At 42.5% G+C, this 16,205-nt stretch overlaps 1 protein-coding gene across 3 annotated transcripts in view; it reads right to left on the bottom strand.

Moving 5' to 3' along the window:
- MED12L (mediator complex subunit 12L) overlaps nucleotides 1-16,205 on the bottom strand; it is a 318,558-nt gene that overhangs the window by 133,177 nt on the left and 169,176 nt on the right. The window lies entirely within an intron of this gene.

Raw genomic sequence — 16,205 nt, 5'->3', positions numbered from 1 at the left:
TAAATATAAAATGATTTATTAGAGTTTATTTATTAGAGTTGAAGAAGGAGGAATAAGACTGTCAGTGTTAAAATTTTTAACGTATCAAGAAATGCATGGGATTCAAGTGGCAACTTTTATTTTGAATATTCTGAAGTTTTTCTTATAAGCTACAATAACAAGAAATCATCTAAAATGATTTTTAAAATGGTGTAATGTGGCTATTAGACCACCTATCTTTTCTTCTTCTCATTTGAAAACGCAAGATATGGAACTAAACTGGAAATTCCTTTCTTTCAAACAGCTTCACTGGCAAGTGTTCTTGATAAAGTGGCCAATTTCTCTTTGAATAATGCCAGAGAATATCCACTGGTTGCAGCAGTTCTCAGAAATGAGCCACACATCTGATTAAATCAGCCTAGCTTATGAACAAGAATCTAGAATAGTCACCAGATTGCCCAAAGCTTCCAAGTCTAAGTTTAGGTTTAAATGTTATAAATAAGACTTTCCAACAAGACTCTAGACATGTTTACCTGGGCACACATATAAACACACAGCATGTATAACTAGGGCTAATAGATTTAGTATAACAAACATGACTCAGCTCCTTAACCTATGATAATTTTTAAATGGTCCTTAGAAACAAACCTTAAACATCACATCCCATGCTTGTTACTACTAGCCCATACCAAAATACTTTCAGTAACAGTGAAGCCATCTGTCAAGTATCAAAAATAAATATCTCTGTGTTTCTTCAAAAAGCCTGAACCATATCACCAGTGTCTTTAGATTTTTATGTGCTGTTTTATGCAGCTAGAGAAATGCCACCATTAAACACAATGGAAAAATGAATAAATATATAAGGACATGAATACTGGGCACAACACTTACATGATATAAATTTGGAATCATCTAGATCTGGGCTTCTCAACCCCATCAAACCCAATGCACTCTTTCTGTGAGATATATTTCAACCTATCTTTAGTACAGTGATATGAAAGCCAGACATAATATAACCTATCTACACGCACAGACCTCACTCTGCGTGGTAGTGTGGGACCATGAAAATATGGACTGCATCACTTTCTCTACCTCATCCAAGGAGGCTCCTTAACCCTTGAACTTGATTAACAGCGTCACCATCCACCCAGGCACCTGAACTGGAAATTCTCAGTCATCCTATGACCCCTCTTTCCCTCACCCCTATCAGCAGCCCTGCACCTAATCTTGCAGATCCGCCCTCAGATAGAGTGGGCAAGCTAGGCCTCCACCCGGCCTGGCCCTGCATCGGGCTTGCCTAGGGCCGGGGGAGGCTGCGTCATCTCATGGACCAGCAAGGACCTGGGAGCACAGCAAACCTGGTTCCCACCCCCCGCCGTACGCCCAGCTGAGAGGAGAAAACAACAAACTGCACCATGATTTTAAACTGCCGGCACTGCTGCTAGAGGCCTCAAGTTCTCCCTTCTGTGCCAGGCCCTCACATACTCTTCTTGTCTAGTACTTTTAACACTAAATGGTTATTTTCGAATGAAATAAAAATAGCTAACTTTTATTGGGCACTCCCTACACAGCAGGCATCGTTCTCAGCACCTGACCTGCATCAACTACCTTCATGCCCTTGATAAACCCCTGAGCAAGCACCAGCATTACCCTAACGTTCTCAAGGTCACACAGGTCAGAAAAGCTGTTGCTGGGATCCAGACTCAGGCCACCTGGCTCCAGAAGTTCTGGTTTTAACCACGGCTCAATACTGAAATGAAACGCATGCCTCAAGGTATTAATGATACGACCAAAAGCCTTGCAAATAATTTACGTTACCGAATGCTAGGAACACAAACTATTTCACCACTGAAGATAAGGCTGGGGTTGAAGTTGAGAAGCACTCTTAAGCAAAGCCTCAATAATTTCTTTACTAAATATGAAAGATTATACTCACTATTAAGAGAACATTAAGTTAAGCCTATCAATCACACATATGTGATCATTTTACTCCCTTATAATTCAGATGCGCATATAGTTCATGATCAAAACCTAGATAACTTTTGAGAGTGGAAGTGTCACTTACTGAGCTGGCACGGGTGTAAACTGAGACAGTGTGGGCAAACCTGTGGGCATAGCACATCTGAAAATTCGTGTCTACGTTAGGATTGCGTTACCCAGTTAAACAAGCAGCTTAGGACAAGGAAAAAGGGCTCAGGGAATCCAGCCATTTCATCAACGAGAGGCCCCACGGTGAAGCTTCTTCCATCCAGTTTACTAACACAAACTGGGACGCCCTGGATGCCGGATTAGCAGCTATTCAACAAAGATCTCTAATGGAGGTTTCCTGGGTGGGTGGAAAACGGTTTCTAGGTTAGTGCTTGCTGCTAGCGGCTTTGTTCAACACCACAGGAAAGAACGCAGCTCACCCAAATTGAGTATTTTTATTTGCCTTGGCTTCCTGAAGGAACACATAAGCTACATTCTAATTTAAATTCTCTCTCTCCTCTACAGCAAAACCATCACAAATCTTTTGTCACACTATTAACGACTAAGTACAAAATTTATGATTGGTATGATTTCAACAGGATTTTAGAGAGGGAGGCTGCATGTGTCCTTCCAACACACAGGCCTCCATGGACACAACTAAACAAACAGGCTGGTCGGGAGGCTGGGCCACTGAGGGCACTGACGTCACCAACGAACTACAACTTGGGTTAGATAAACACCCCCTACAGGAAGCCAGCCAGGCTCCCGAAGGAGGAGTAGAACATGGGATCCGAACGAGTCTTCCGGTCATGAAGAAGTCACACAAGTGGAACCACACGTCCTCATTCAACCCACCTTGTGATCCCTGGGAATAAGACAAGGGCAACACGCACAGCTGCTGCCTGAACAGCTCGTTTGAGGACTAAACACACAAACTTGGCCTCACTGATTCTTCATTCTGATGACACCAACTGGTCCATGCAAAACAGCCTGAGAATCACTGCTGTGTTCCAAATATTAACTAAACAGGTACGTAGCTCTCTACAGCATTAATGGCCTAAAACGACAGAAAAATTTCTCGGTCACGCCGCCAAGGAAACTAAATTGCCGAAGATGACCACACAACACTCACACAAGGCAGAAGCACATACAAGTGTGCTTTAGCTACAGCAGTTTGCTGGACAGAGAAGAAGACGGAGTCTACAAATTTCAGGTGTGCTTAGTCTTTGGGGGGAAAAAAACAACAGCAGCAGCAACAAAAACCTGCATGACCTCACCCACAGCATTCAGTTACCCTCAGGCAAGTTCCCTGAAGTCTCCCCACCACAAAACCTTCCCCCAAACATGCTAGCGCCTGCTTTTCACACATCACGCAGCCTGAACAGGCGACATCTGTTTATCAGAACAACTCTGGGAAAGTTTATCTAACTGATATCGAGGCATGGGGAAGTCATTCTGCCTTATACATGAGTTGACTTGAATTTCGTGCTAACAGAACAGCCTGTTTGTGGCCTATCAAACACACACTGTACATCTGCTTTAATTATTAAAGAAAAGGGTGCGCAGACCAGAAGTAAAGAAGGCCCTCGTTAAAAATAAGGATTAAATTCTTCCCTTCCTGGGGTGCCAATGTTGGCCCTCCTCCCATGACAAGACTCCCTTCCCAGGTGCCAAGGCCACACTGACTCACTGTGTATGTGCTGATCTTTTTTTGGAAACCATGAAGGAATGTATCCCTGACTTGTTTGATGTTCTTTGTTCTGAGAAGACATAAAACTGTGCTGAAAACCACGTTTCTTCAGAGCAGTTCCTCAGTTATCTGAGAGGCTGTCTCCTGGGCTTTAGTCCTCAGTTTGGCTCAAATAAAACATTTTTCTATTCCTATTACAGATTGTTTATTGATTATTTTCATCGACATAATAAAAATGAAGTATTCATTCTCTATGAGTCTCATTCCGGCCAAAGATTCTCATTCTAGCCGAAGCTTCTCTCAGTGACTTCTGAAGGCTCATTTTCCTAACTTGTTCTAACGATTTACTAAAAAGCTGAGCAGTCAGAGTGCTAAGCAAATAAACCGTCTTATAAAGCAGCGTGCAATCCTCTAAGGGACCCATCCTAGGATGAATCATTATGCAGGTCGGGGGTCCAGAAACCTACGGAAGGAACTCAAAAGTGGGCAGATACAAATGAGTAGATGATCTGATGCCACTGGGATAACAGTATTTAAAAATATGCACAGTTCTTGTTTTCAGATTAATTCCATCGTCTCTCTTATCTTTACCTACAGGACCAGAGCATACAGTTGCGGGATATTCCCTGCCTCTCCCCTGTGTGTTTTGGTAACACACATTCACTCAACAAACATTTCTGAGAGCCTGCTATAGGAGCGGGCACTGGGGAGACCAAAACGAGCCAACCAAGGCAGCCACTGCCCACTCCAGCTGAGACTGATAGAAAAACACAGGCCATGTGGGAAGTATATGAACAATGCCAAGCTATCAGGGAAACACCCAGAGATAGTGACAGGTGAAGTGAGTCTTGAAGGGAGCAGAATGGAAATAATGAGAAAGGATACATTTTGGAGACTCTGAGGGATAAAAGGAAATGCCCTCTTTGGCTTTATGAGCATCTTTCCAAAAATCCATACATAGAAGAGGAAATACATGCACTGAGATTTTATTTTTGTGACTGTGAGTTCTCAATGTTGACGCTTTGCTAATACCATCAAATGAAATTCATTCCTTCTGATTCTTAAGGTTAAACCCAATCTAATATTAGCAACACAGAAAACCTGTTTGAGCAATTCCACTAATTGAGACTAGGTATTCAACTCATGACTCAACATCAGTGCCTATTTCAAAGTGAGGTTTTTGTTAGCCGTCTACAAAATATGTAAATATTGCACATATCAATTCTTTTTATAAACTGTTACTGGTGCCAATCTTCCAGAAGGTGGAGATATTGCACCAGACATTTGTTTCTCCAAGTATAACTCTCAGATAAAGGTAAGCACACAACTGCCAACGAATTTCCGAGCCTGTCGCTCATTTCAAGAGATTAAAAAAAACAAAAAAACAAAAAAAGCACTGTTTTACAATATAGTGACTAATCATGTTTTAAAGACATAATTTCTGCCACCCTCTTCCACTACCCTAAATCAATGCCCTGACTTTGGCAGGATTTGATGCTTCACATAGAGAAACACAAAAAGGCATGTCTGCATTCCATGTTTTTCTACCAGATCACACTTTTTAAAGCACACCTTCAATTAGTTTAACACAAAGCTCGAAAGCGTCATGGTACAGTGAATTATGAACGCCTCACCATGACAATTACGATCCTCACATTATGCCCCACCCACCTCTGCTGACTTTCCTTCCCTGATGCCTTAGCTTACACCATTCTTTTCGTCCCAGATTGACTTTCACCCTATTCTAGGCATAGAAGAGCCATCTAGCAAGAACCATTTCAGACACCAGCTCCTTCACAGATCCTTTTAGAGGGCAACTTCCAAACTCACTTCCTTTTTTCTTTTTTTTTTTTTTTTTTTTGGCCATGAGGATTGAACTCTGGGCCTCATCAGTGGAAGCGCCAAGTCCTAACCAATGGACCTCCAGGGAATTCCCCAAATTCATTTCCTTTAAATTTCTCTGCACTTTCCTATAATGTTTCTATTGGGCCTTGTACTAAAATCCTCTGTATCCTTAACCCAGTATATTTCTCAATGTCCAGTGGAATCCTGTCTGCAAACATAACCCCCTCTCCAACACACACACACACACACACACACACACACACACACACCCCACTCTAAATCACTTGTCAGCAAAGCTTTAACTTTTTAAAAATGATGTAACCCAGTAAATAGCTCCTGCAGTTAAAATAGATTCATTGAAAATGTTCATACCTATCTAAATGTCCATCAATAGGGACTGACTAAATAAATTATGGGATACTACAAAGCTATGGGGAAAAAATGGTATAATTATATAGGGCTAACATGAGTAAGTCCCCAAGACAGCAAGTGGGAAAAAAGCAAATTGCTCTAGTGTGGCTAACCGTCCAGTGAAGCAAGTGGGAAAAACTGGGGATAAGGCAATAACGATAAAGTTGTTTTTGTACCAGAAGAAAAGATTTTGGAGTAAGGAACAAAATAAGACATTTATAGAAGTAAGTAAACCAGCTTTCAAGGCAGTCCTTGCCAGGCTGGATGGAAATTGACTGGAAACAATAACAGACCTTGGAGGATTCCCTGTATTAGCTTCACTCTATTTGTAGTACAAATACACAAGGGATGTTTACATATAACCGGTCTTGTAACTGACAAGGCAGAGTCCCGCCTGGAAACAATGCTGGGGAAAGGAAATGTGTGCATGTGTGAGCATATGGGGTGGGCTGGGGGTGGCGGTCACACCCCGTTATGTGGAGGGTTCTGCGATTAATCAGGATGAAGCCCCCTGGTATTTTAATCCTAGGGTTCCACAAAGGGAAATGGGAATAAATTGAGGGAACATAGAACTATTCGGCATAAATCAAAGCATCAGAGACAAAAGGAAAACAAAACATCGATGATGTTGTCTTTTTTCCTTTTTGGAATCCTGGAAGCAGGAAATATGGCCTCTACCTATTATTATTACTACTACTACTATTATTATTACCAGCATCGTTATTATTTTATTTATTTTGTATTGAAACTGGTGTCTAGTGTTGAATAAAGCCACGTACGTCATTTGCGTCGTTAATCATCAGAACAAAATACCTATTTTTTAAAATACACAAAATAGGATCAATAGTTTGTCAAGATAAAATATTTTTGCAAACATTAATAAGATCCTTATTTCCATTTCTAATAGAGAAAAAATGTGTACAAGCTAATCTTTACATTTTAAGCATATCCACAAAATGCCCAGCATAAATCTCAAGGAAATACAAAATGGTTGCAGGGCCAATTTTACATCCTGCATTGAAATATGTCTCAGTCTTTCACAAACATGCCCAGGTTTCCACAAGCTCCACACTCTGGGACACCTGAGACCAGTTTTCAAAATCTGGGTGACAGGGTGAGGTGCATAAATAAAGGAAGACTCCACTCCTAAAACTTCCCGGCTAAAAAGGAGTAACAACAGACAGTGTAAGGACAGATTTACATCATTCACTGACATCCAACAGGGAAAAAAAATGATAAGAGAAGACAGGCTGAAATATAAAACTCAAGGCCCCAGGAGAAGTCAGACATTATTGTTTTTGCTACATATGCCCCTGATGATATTCTTACTTCCTCCTTGGGTTTCACCTAATCTGTGGATGTTCTAGCCCTATTCTCTGTCTCAAGGTCTCCCTATGAATCTCTCCTCTCACTAATACCACCCAACTGGTCCTCTGATCATCACAATTTCTGCTCTCAGGGCACAGGTCTGCACGGGCGTCCAAAGCTATGGCAGTAACTGATAAGGGCCAGGCAGCTGGAGGGAGCTAGACAAAACAGGAGGCAGGACATCTGCCCAGAGGATAAAAGTTCCTCCAAGGGCTGTAAGATCAGAGGCTCCAAAACAGCAAGGCAGGGAGGCTCACACCTGGCCGCATTTCTGACTTCCCCAGACACTTTTGGAAATATAGAATCCTGAGCCAGAAACAAGGATTCTGACTGGTTCATTTCAAGCAGGGTCTTGGAATCTGCATTATTAAAGCTCCCCAGCTGGTGTCAATGGCCAGTCAAGTATATAAACAATGACCTTAAAAGAGTCAGAACTGCTTCAGGGTCCCCAGGTGAGCAGAGGGAAAGGAGGACCACCCAGGGGTCCAGGGGTGAAGAGGTGGTAGCCCCAAGTTTTTCTTAAAAGTCTCCCAAACATTCGAAGAGAAACCACAGGACATGCCCTTGCCCTGCTGGCAGTAAGCTCCTATAGCCAAAAACTCTACTAAGGCAGACACTCTGCCTTGAAACATGCAATCTTGAGAAGACAAGATGAACAGACAACTCACCAAGTTCCTCCTGGATCCTTATGTTTTCATCTTCCCCAGTTCCAAGGCAAGCACAGCCTTAACCACTAACTCTACCACTCGCCTTGGTATCTATCATCATTATTAGCCTCACCACTTATTTGCTGCCATCACTCTCTTTACCTCAGATTAAAATGTCATATATGAGTACAACCAGCATTTCCTGATGAGAAAATACACTTTTCCTGTGTTCCCAACAAGGCCTGTCCTACCTAGAGTAGCCGGCTCTCAGATGCTTGATGAATTAATGAACCAGCGTTCACTGTTCATGTGGTTGTAGAACAGAGCCACTGAACTGGGGAAGGAATCCTAAACTCTGAATCTAAACTCTGGCTGCAAAGTCCAGCCCAGCCACCTCCTCGCTTGCAACTTCGTTAAATTCTCCGAAGTTCTACTCTCTCATCTGTAAAAATGTAAAGAGTTGTCCCTCAAATGGTTCCTATGTAAATTGGCTGTGAAAGGATCTAATACAAAGAAAGCGCTCTGCAATCAAGTGTGGGAAAGGTTGTGTATCTGTGCTTTGATCCAGTCCTTGCAGACAAGTGTTCCTCTGAGTCCCCCCGCTACCTGCCAATACAACTGCTATAAAGCAGAGGCCACGAACCAGCTTCCCACGAGCCAAACAATCACAGTCAGGTTCCGTTTCGGCCCACAAGACATCAGGCCTACACAATTTGAAAAGTGTCTGACTTAGACGGCATGTGAAACCAGAAGAGACATAAAAGTGCAGTTAAGACCACGAGCTCCAGGAGCGGCTCTGCCAGGGTCCAAATCCCAACTCTAGGAGCTGTGGGACATCTCTCTGCCTCAGTTTCCTCATCTATTAAGAAAGAGGTGGAACCCACCCAGCTCATGGAGCTGTTGTGAGAACCCAACGAGTTAAAACACATAAACACAAAAAAGTGTTTAAAACAGTGCCATCACCACTTGAGGTTCTGACAACACTGGCCCATCCACAGAGGAGGCAACACTGGACCCTGACAAGGTCTAGCTGAGCAGCTGCCCCCCTGGGTGGGCCATGAGCTCTCCACTTCTCCACAATTCCTCAGTCCCCAAGGGTCTTACACCTGGTCTACTCCACTTATCTGGACTACCTGCGATCAGGTGACCACCTGTAGGGCTATCCCTTTGGCCTTGGACTTTGCAACTCCTGGTATCAAGAGGAAAAACAAGCAGATCCAGTGAATTTAATTTAATGATAATTTCCACCTGAGTCATGCTGCATACAAACATGAAGCACCCCATGGAGAAGGCAAGAAGCACAAGGGAGCACGGGGACAAAGAATGGGTGTTTCTGAGACCGTCAGAATAAACAGAGCCTCCTGCGATAAGTCAGGGAAGTCTTGAGAGCCGCAGTTTAGAGACTGCTAGTGCCAAATCATCCGTTTAATCAGCATAATGTTTACATCTGAAGGACTCTGCAATGTGCCCTGGTGATCGTCCTTATGACTCTGTCTTTACATGTATTTGCCCACCAGATCTCCGCGCAAGCTGAAGCTAGCAAGCCTCTGTAGGCAAACGGGAGCTCTGAGCCCCAGGGGTCAAAGCAGCAGCCAGGACTCTATGGGCACTGGGGAGGGAGGGGGAATGGGTGCGCCCAGGCAGAGCCAAGTGGGAAGCTTCCCTAAACCAGCTCTGGGTCCCTCGGGACCTCTGCTGAGTCTATTAAGGATCAGGAGCGACTATTGGGTTTGTATGTAAGACTCAAAATAAGCAAATATGCTTCATGAGGGAAGGGACCTGGGTCTGATTTGGTCACTACTTCATCCCCAGTGCCTGGAACACAGCCCACTACACAGTAGATGCGTGTAAAGTACCTAGAACAGCACCTGGCATATCATGAGCATAGAAATAAGTACTACTGACTATTGTGACTGCAAATGTACGTTACGTTTTTAAGTCAAATTGAACTTGACACGTTAAGCTGTGAGCCCACATTTCGGCCATGGAACCACCTGAGAGAACAGCCCTGCAACATAGCAGCCTAATAAAGAGCCTTCCAGGGCAGAATTTCTTTCTTATCTGGTTCTGAGTCACACGCTCCGATGAGGGATTTGCAGCCAAATTCTGAGTACTTCCATCTCTAACTGCACACGATTTTTCAGTGGGAAAAGACACTGGAGCACTCCTTGGAACATTACAAATTATATTATACACCCTGAAAGAAACCAAAAATACAGAGATTTCCTGCCTCTCACTTTCACAACAGTAACATTAGCAGCACACGCTTAGCAAAAGATTAACGCATGATGAGTTTATCTGAAGTCCTACTCGTGACCTGTTGGGTTGCCCAAAGAGTTCGTTTGGGTTCTTCCATAACATCTTACAGAAAAACCGAAACGAACTTTCTGACCAACCCAAGATTTGTCAGTAATGCTTAAATGTGGAAAAATTAATGTGGAAAAAAATAACAATAATAGCACCTCTTATCTAACAGATGGGGTCATGGATGCCAGAATGCTTCTTTACTCAAATGCTAATTCCACATTTTGGGGGAGCCCCGCTCACCACCTGTTTGTTACACTGTGTGGCCTCTGACAAGGAATGGGGAGCAAAACCTGCCCCCCCAAAATGTGTCTCTTAGGCCTGCTGATTATTTTGAGCTGGAAACAATCCAGGCCCCACAGACTCAGGAACCTTTGACCTACCCCCCTAGCTGCCTATAAGAATTTAGGCAGAGGACCTGTTCCAGGGAGGGAGCTACCACTACAGATACTACAGTATAATATGAATCAGGTGTGTAGACAGGGAGGGACCTAGCAGAATTTGTTTGTTAAAATGCCTCTCGGGGTCCCACTGTCTCTGTACGGTACAGCAAACGTTTGTTTACCAAACACTGGCTCTTCTTTCATCTTCCTGTGAATTGCCTTCCTCCCCTTTGAATTCCCAGACCACCAACCTCAACATCTTCTCTTGTCTTTGGTTGAAGATGGTGTTTGAGGTGGTGGCTTCTGCCATTTTGGTGAGTCACTCAGTTTTCCTGGGTCTCTCCCATGTACACATGTTATTAAACTTTTTAGTCGGTCTCATGTCAACGTGATTCTGAGGCCAGCCCCAGGAACCTAGAAGGGTAGAGGGAAGTTTTTTCCTCCTCCACAAGAGCTCCCTCTTAGGAGGGTGTGGTAGCTAGCCATGTCTTGCTACCTCAGTGACCCCACCAGCTCTCCACTTCTTACCACATGTTGAATTTGGCAATGGCAAAGTTTAAAAAGAAAACCTGCTTAGGTTGTTGCCTGGCTGTTCATTTGCCAGATGACGTGGCGACGTCGGGGAGGAAAAAAAAAAGTAGAAAAAAGTTCAAGAAGGAAAGAAAAAAAAAAAAACGAAAAAAAACCGACCACGCTTTTTTATGGATCTCTGAGGGAAAGGAACTAGCACGGAGGCCAGCCCAACACCCACGGAGATCCAAACATCTCTCACTTCCTCCTTGTTTCCATTTCCCAACCTTGAGTGAGTTCTAACTGACCAATTCAGCAGAGTGACAGTCGACCGACTACCTCATGGTTTCTGTCAAGTTCCTGATTTTCATCTGTTCCTGAAGATGAGCAAGAACTCTGCATAGAACAGTCTTAGTTTGGAGCGTCCACTGAGACATATTCTGAAATGAATGCTGTTTGACTCACAGATGAAGGGCTACAAACAGGTAAGGAAACAGCTTTTCCATGAAAGAACATCAGTGTGTGTGAAGGGGGCATGAGAATGGAAGAGGAGAATTCTGGGCTAGGCAGCAATAATGCTGAGTACCACTGGACTGTCCCCATCCTCAGTAAGTTACTTTGGGTTTGAGAACTATAATTGGTTGATATAGTAATATATTTGCTCATGCTGGTTTGGGGCTCCAAATCTGAAATTTTATCATTGATGACTATTTAGGATTTCCGACTGTGGCTGTCAAAATACATTTGTGATGAGGAGATATCAGAGAAAATGCTTAAAAGGTATTCACCCAGGACAAACATTTCAAAAGCTTGTAGATATGTATCAAAATTGCCTCTAAAAACTGCAAACTCAATTATGACAATAATTCCTATAAGTCAGTGTGAGTTTGTTTTGGTTTGCAAGTTCATGCAGGCATAGATATACAGTTAGTATCTATTTGTACATATATTTATATAGATAAAAGCTTTTATCTTTGTTGTTATTGGGATAAATTAACCCTATTAATACCTAGTAAAGTATGTATTTACCTTTAAAGTGAATCACAAACATCTATCCTATGCATAGCAAAACTTTAAGTTCACATGTTAACTTATTATGGTCTAGGACTAACCAGCTAAATTATTTAAAATACTTTAAACATTATAAATTTAAATTACACACAGGGGAATTAGCACAGATCCACACCGTCAGCATAGTCAACCCATCTCATGCAATCCATCCAGCCCAGAAATACTTTTTTTCAAGCAAGGACGACTAATTCTATGGAGAAAGTGAACCAAAGGTCACACTGGTGAAACAGAAAATACTCTATAGCTTGCATATTTATCTTCCTAAAACGTACAGACTTGAAAACAGCTTTGGCACTAAAAAAAAAAAAACCTAGATAAGTTTAAAAAAATAAATAAATAAAACAATGTACTCACTCTAAAATATCAAAATAACCTTTTATGATCTGTGAACATAACAAATAAATTTTATACTTCAATAAAATCTATAAATACACACATAAAAGTATGCACATATATACACATTACACACTGGTAATATACACATAAACTATAGATTGTCGTGTCTGTTACAGCTTAGTAAGGAAGAAATGAGGGGACACCAAGATACTCCAAGCATGAAGACCCAGGAAGGGAGAGTGGGCAGGGCGTGGGGAAAAAACTACTGTTTGCTGAGAGGCGAAAGTGCCCATTTCACACTTGAGGAAGCAGGCAGACAGGAGGTAACCACCCTCCTGATATCACAGTGAGCCTGAGCCCCTGGGCACAAGGAAGGTACCTGCACCCCACAGGGTTTCAGTCAGCCCAGCCTTCCCACTGCTACACCCCTCCCGCCCTGCCATGCTGCCCCACCAATCGCCAATTGGCATGTCCTTCAATCCTCTTCAACTACTTTCATCCTCAATCATGCATTTGTAGGACGGTATTTCCAATTCCCTGGCGAGACGAATGTTCAATCTAGTGCCACACACATGTGCTGGGGAGAAAAATGACTCTAAAAACATAAAATTATAATTATCCTTGACATATTTAAACAGGATACAAAAGGGGGAAGGAGACAGGAGTAGAAAAAGACAGTCTCTCAAAATCAGGAGAATTTGGGGGGAGTGGGGGTGGAGGGGAGACACATTAAAACAGCTAATGGGTACACCAGGCAGCAAAATACTAAGAAACCACCCTCTAAGAGGCCTGTCTACCAAGCTCCTGAGTCCCATTCCCCTATTTGTAAAACAGTGATGATATTAGCACAAGACTACTGTAAGATTAAATTAGATATTATTTGTAAAATCTTTAACATAGTAATGCAGAAAGTGTTCAGTAAATGTTGGCTAACATCATCATTGCTTTCACTATTATTACAAAGACTCATTTAATCGAAGCAGATGTGTATGAAATTACAAATCAGACCACTGGAAAGCATAATTTAGACATTTCAATACCTCTGTAGACCAAAAGAGACAGATAAGATATAACATAAAACCGTTTACAACAGTGTCTGTCAAACTTTGCTACACATCAGAATTACCTGGGGGGCTTGTTGAAACGCATATCCCTGGGCCCTACTCCCCAAAGTTTCTGATTCAGTAAGTTGGGGCCTAAGAATCTGCATTTCTAACAAAGTCCCAGGTGATACTAATGCTGCTGATCTGGGGGTCCACCCTTTAAAAACCACTGATCTACGGTGAATCCCACATTCACATCTGCCTGACTAATAAATCTATCTATGTGTTTCTCATTCAGTTTAAGTCAGTTAACGAGAGGGCAAAATAATGAATAAATGCTTAAAAAGCAAAAGCACTGTGTCATCCCCCCATGATTTTTGATTTAAAAAGAAAGAGAAACAAACAGATATTTCCCATTAGATCTATGATGTTTCTGAAGTCGACTGCTGAATTGAGAAATATTGGAGGTTTGGAGGTTTTTTTCCAGCGTGCAAAGAGCTAGCATTGTTTCTGCAGCTAGGTAGGAGTCCTGCATGACGCAATTCTAGGAAGTTCGCTTAGTCCGATGTGACAAAGCCTGCAGAGTACTGATGGCCAACACTGGTGGCACATGGTGAAGCTGTGTTTCCGGGTCAGACTGTGCCAGTTTGAGCAGATGCACCAAGAGCAAGAACCCTGGCCAAATTTTCTCAGATGGCTCCAGTAGAGCTGCTGGTGACCCATGTTGCTTTTTCAGATGCAAAAGGAAAGGGTAGAGGAACATTGTTGCCCATAACAATGTTCATTCTATAAAATGTCTCTAGAGTCAACTTAGGTGCTGAGGCTTCCCCAAGCCAAAGTCTCTATGGTAAGAAACCAGAAGTCACGTTTCTTCCATTTGGTTTCAACATTTCTTTGAAGGTTAGGTTGGTACCAGTGAGCTGTCTCTGGAATACCAAGAATAGACCAGTCCACAGAGACACAGGTCGAAGCCAACACAAGTTTTTTCTGCCGTCTCCTTCATGGGTATCCTCATTTGCGGAAGGCTGTCTAGCGGAGGAGGATTGAACACTAAGGAGAGTTTCTTTCAACTGAAAATGACATCCTCAGCATAAGAGTGCCAAGCCTGTCTAGGCAGAGCAGTAGTTCTCAAAGTGCAGTCCCCAGACAAGCTGCATCAACATCACCGGTGAACTTGTCAGACATGCAAATTTTTGATCCCAAACCTACTGAATATGAAACTTTGGGAGTGGAGCCCAGCAGTCTGTGTTTTAATAGGCTTCCAGGTAATTGTGTTGCACGTTCAATTTTTAATTCCATTGGGTAAAGTGTCACTAAGTCCTGAGACAACTCTAGTTTTCACCCACTTTCTGGCATAATTGTAAATGGTTCCCCCTTTCTACCTCAGAAGTGTCCTGGTTTGGACAATAAATTACATGGTCATCCTTACCCTTCAGATCGGATGCTACAAAGGGGTTTCGTTGGTTGGATTCTGTTTACTGCTTGGGATTTCAAATTAAGTTCATGTCTGCTACTACATCCTGGTACTAAACCCATCGCTGCCCTGAATGCTGAAAGATGCATTGCCTCCTAAAAGTCTAGGGATCATGGCTACAGAAACCCATTTCAGAGGAGGTATCCTATCTTTACCAAAAAAGTACCCACCATCAAACTATATAAAATCTGGTTTAAATTTCTAGCATGTGGGATCAAGTCTCCTCCATCAGGTCTTTAAAATCCTTTTTACTAAATCTTTTGGTTCCTCTACAGGGAGTTTTCTTTTCCCAACTAGCACCCAAGAAAAGTACAACCTTAGTAGGAAATTTACTACTAGTCTTATTTTTGCGGTAATAACTTGGAAATATTAATTCACAGAAAAACCAAGTTTGCCGCAAAGTTTCTCAAGCCACCTGTTCTTTTAAAGGCAAAGTGAAATACTGGTCATATGCTTTTGGATCTGATCCATTTTCCATTCCTTTGAAATCTTTGTCTTCACTCAGCCTAAATTAAATCCCTGGCTTCTTATTCTTCACTGAAGTCTTCCATCTGCTGTTTCTGAAAAGCATCAAAGGCCTCAGATATCATGTTCTGACCCTTCATCTTTCAGATAAAAGTCAGAGAGGGGTCGGTGGCTTCCGCTCAATTATGTAACATCTGCTGCTGAAGCTAAAATCTCAAAGAAAAAAGAGAAAGATCAGCTATTTGGCTTCTCAGACTTGGCCCAAAGGAGACTGTACACTTCGGTGTGATCACTGGGAAAAAGAATCGGATTCTCAGTCTTCTAGGATCACACACTTATTTTTATCACGTGATTGGATTATAGGTAGAATTTACACCAAGCCGACCTGAAGTGTGTTAACCTTTCTTTTATCGTGGGGGAGATACCTGGCTGGAAAGCAGGGCCCACCTGCTGCTTATAGGCACTTCCAGCCCTAAGGTCAAAGGTTGGTAACTGAGCTCACAGGAAGCTTCATCTAAAGAATGTTACCATCCTGCTACCGAGGATAAACAAAATCTCCTTCTCATTCTAGAGCTATTTCAGCCATTCATTCATTCAACAAACACTGATTCCTTACTGTGTGGTAGCCACGATTCTAGATACTGGAGATACTCTGCTTCCAAGAGTTCCTCGCCTCAGGGAGCTTACATTCTAATAGGCACAAAGACAACC

The sequence above is a fragment of the Balaenoptera physalus genome (assembly GCF_965194825.1).
Source record: "Balaenoptera physalus genome assembly, chromosome: 4".
NCBI lineage: Eukaryota > Metazoa > Chordata > Mammalia > Artiodactyla > Balaenopteridae > Balaenoptera > Balaenoptera physalus.
Note: the sequence above shows the minus strand (reverse complement) of the source record. Positions and strands in the feature narration are given on the sequence as shown.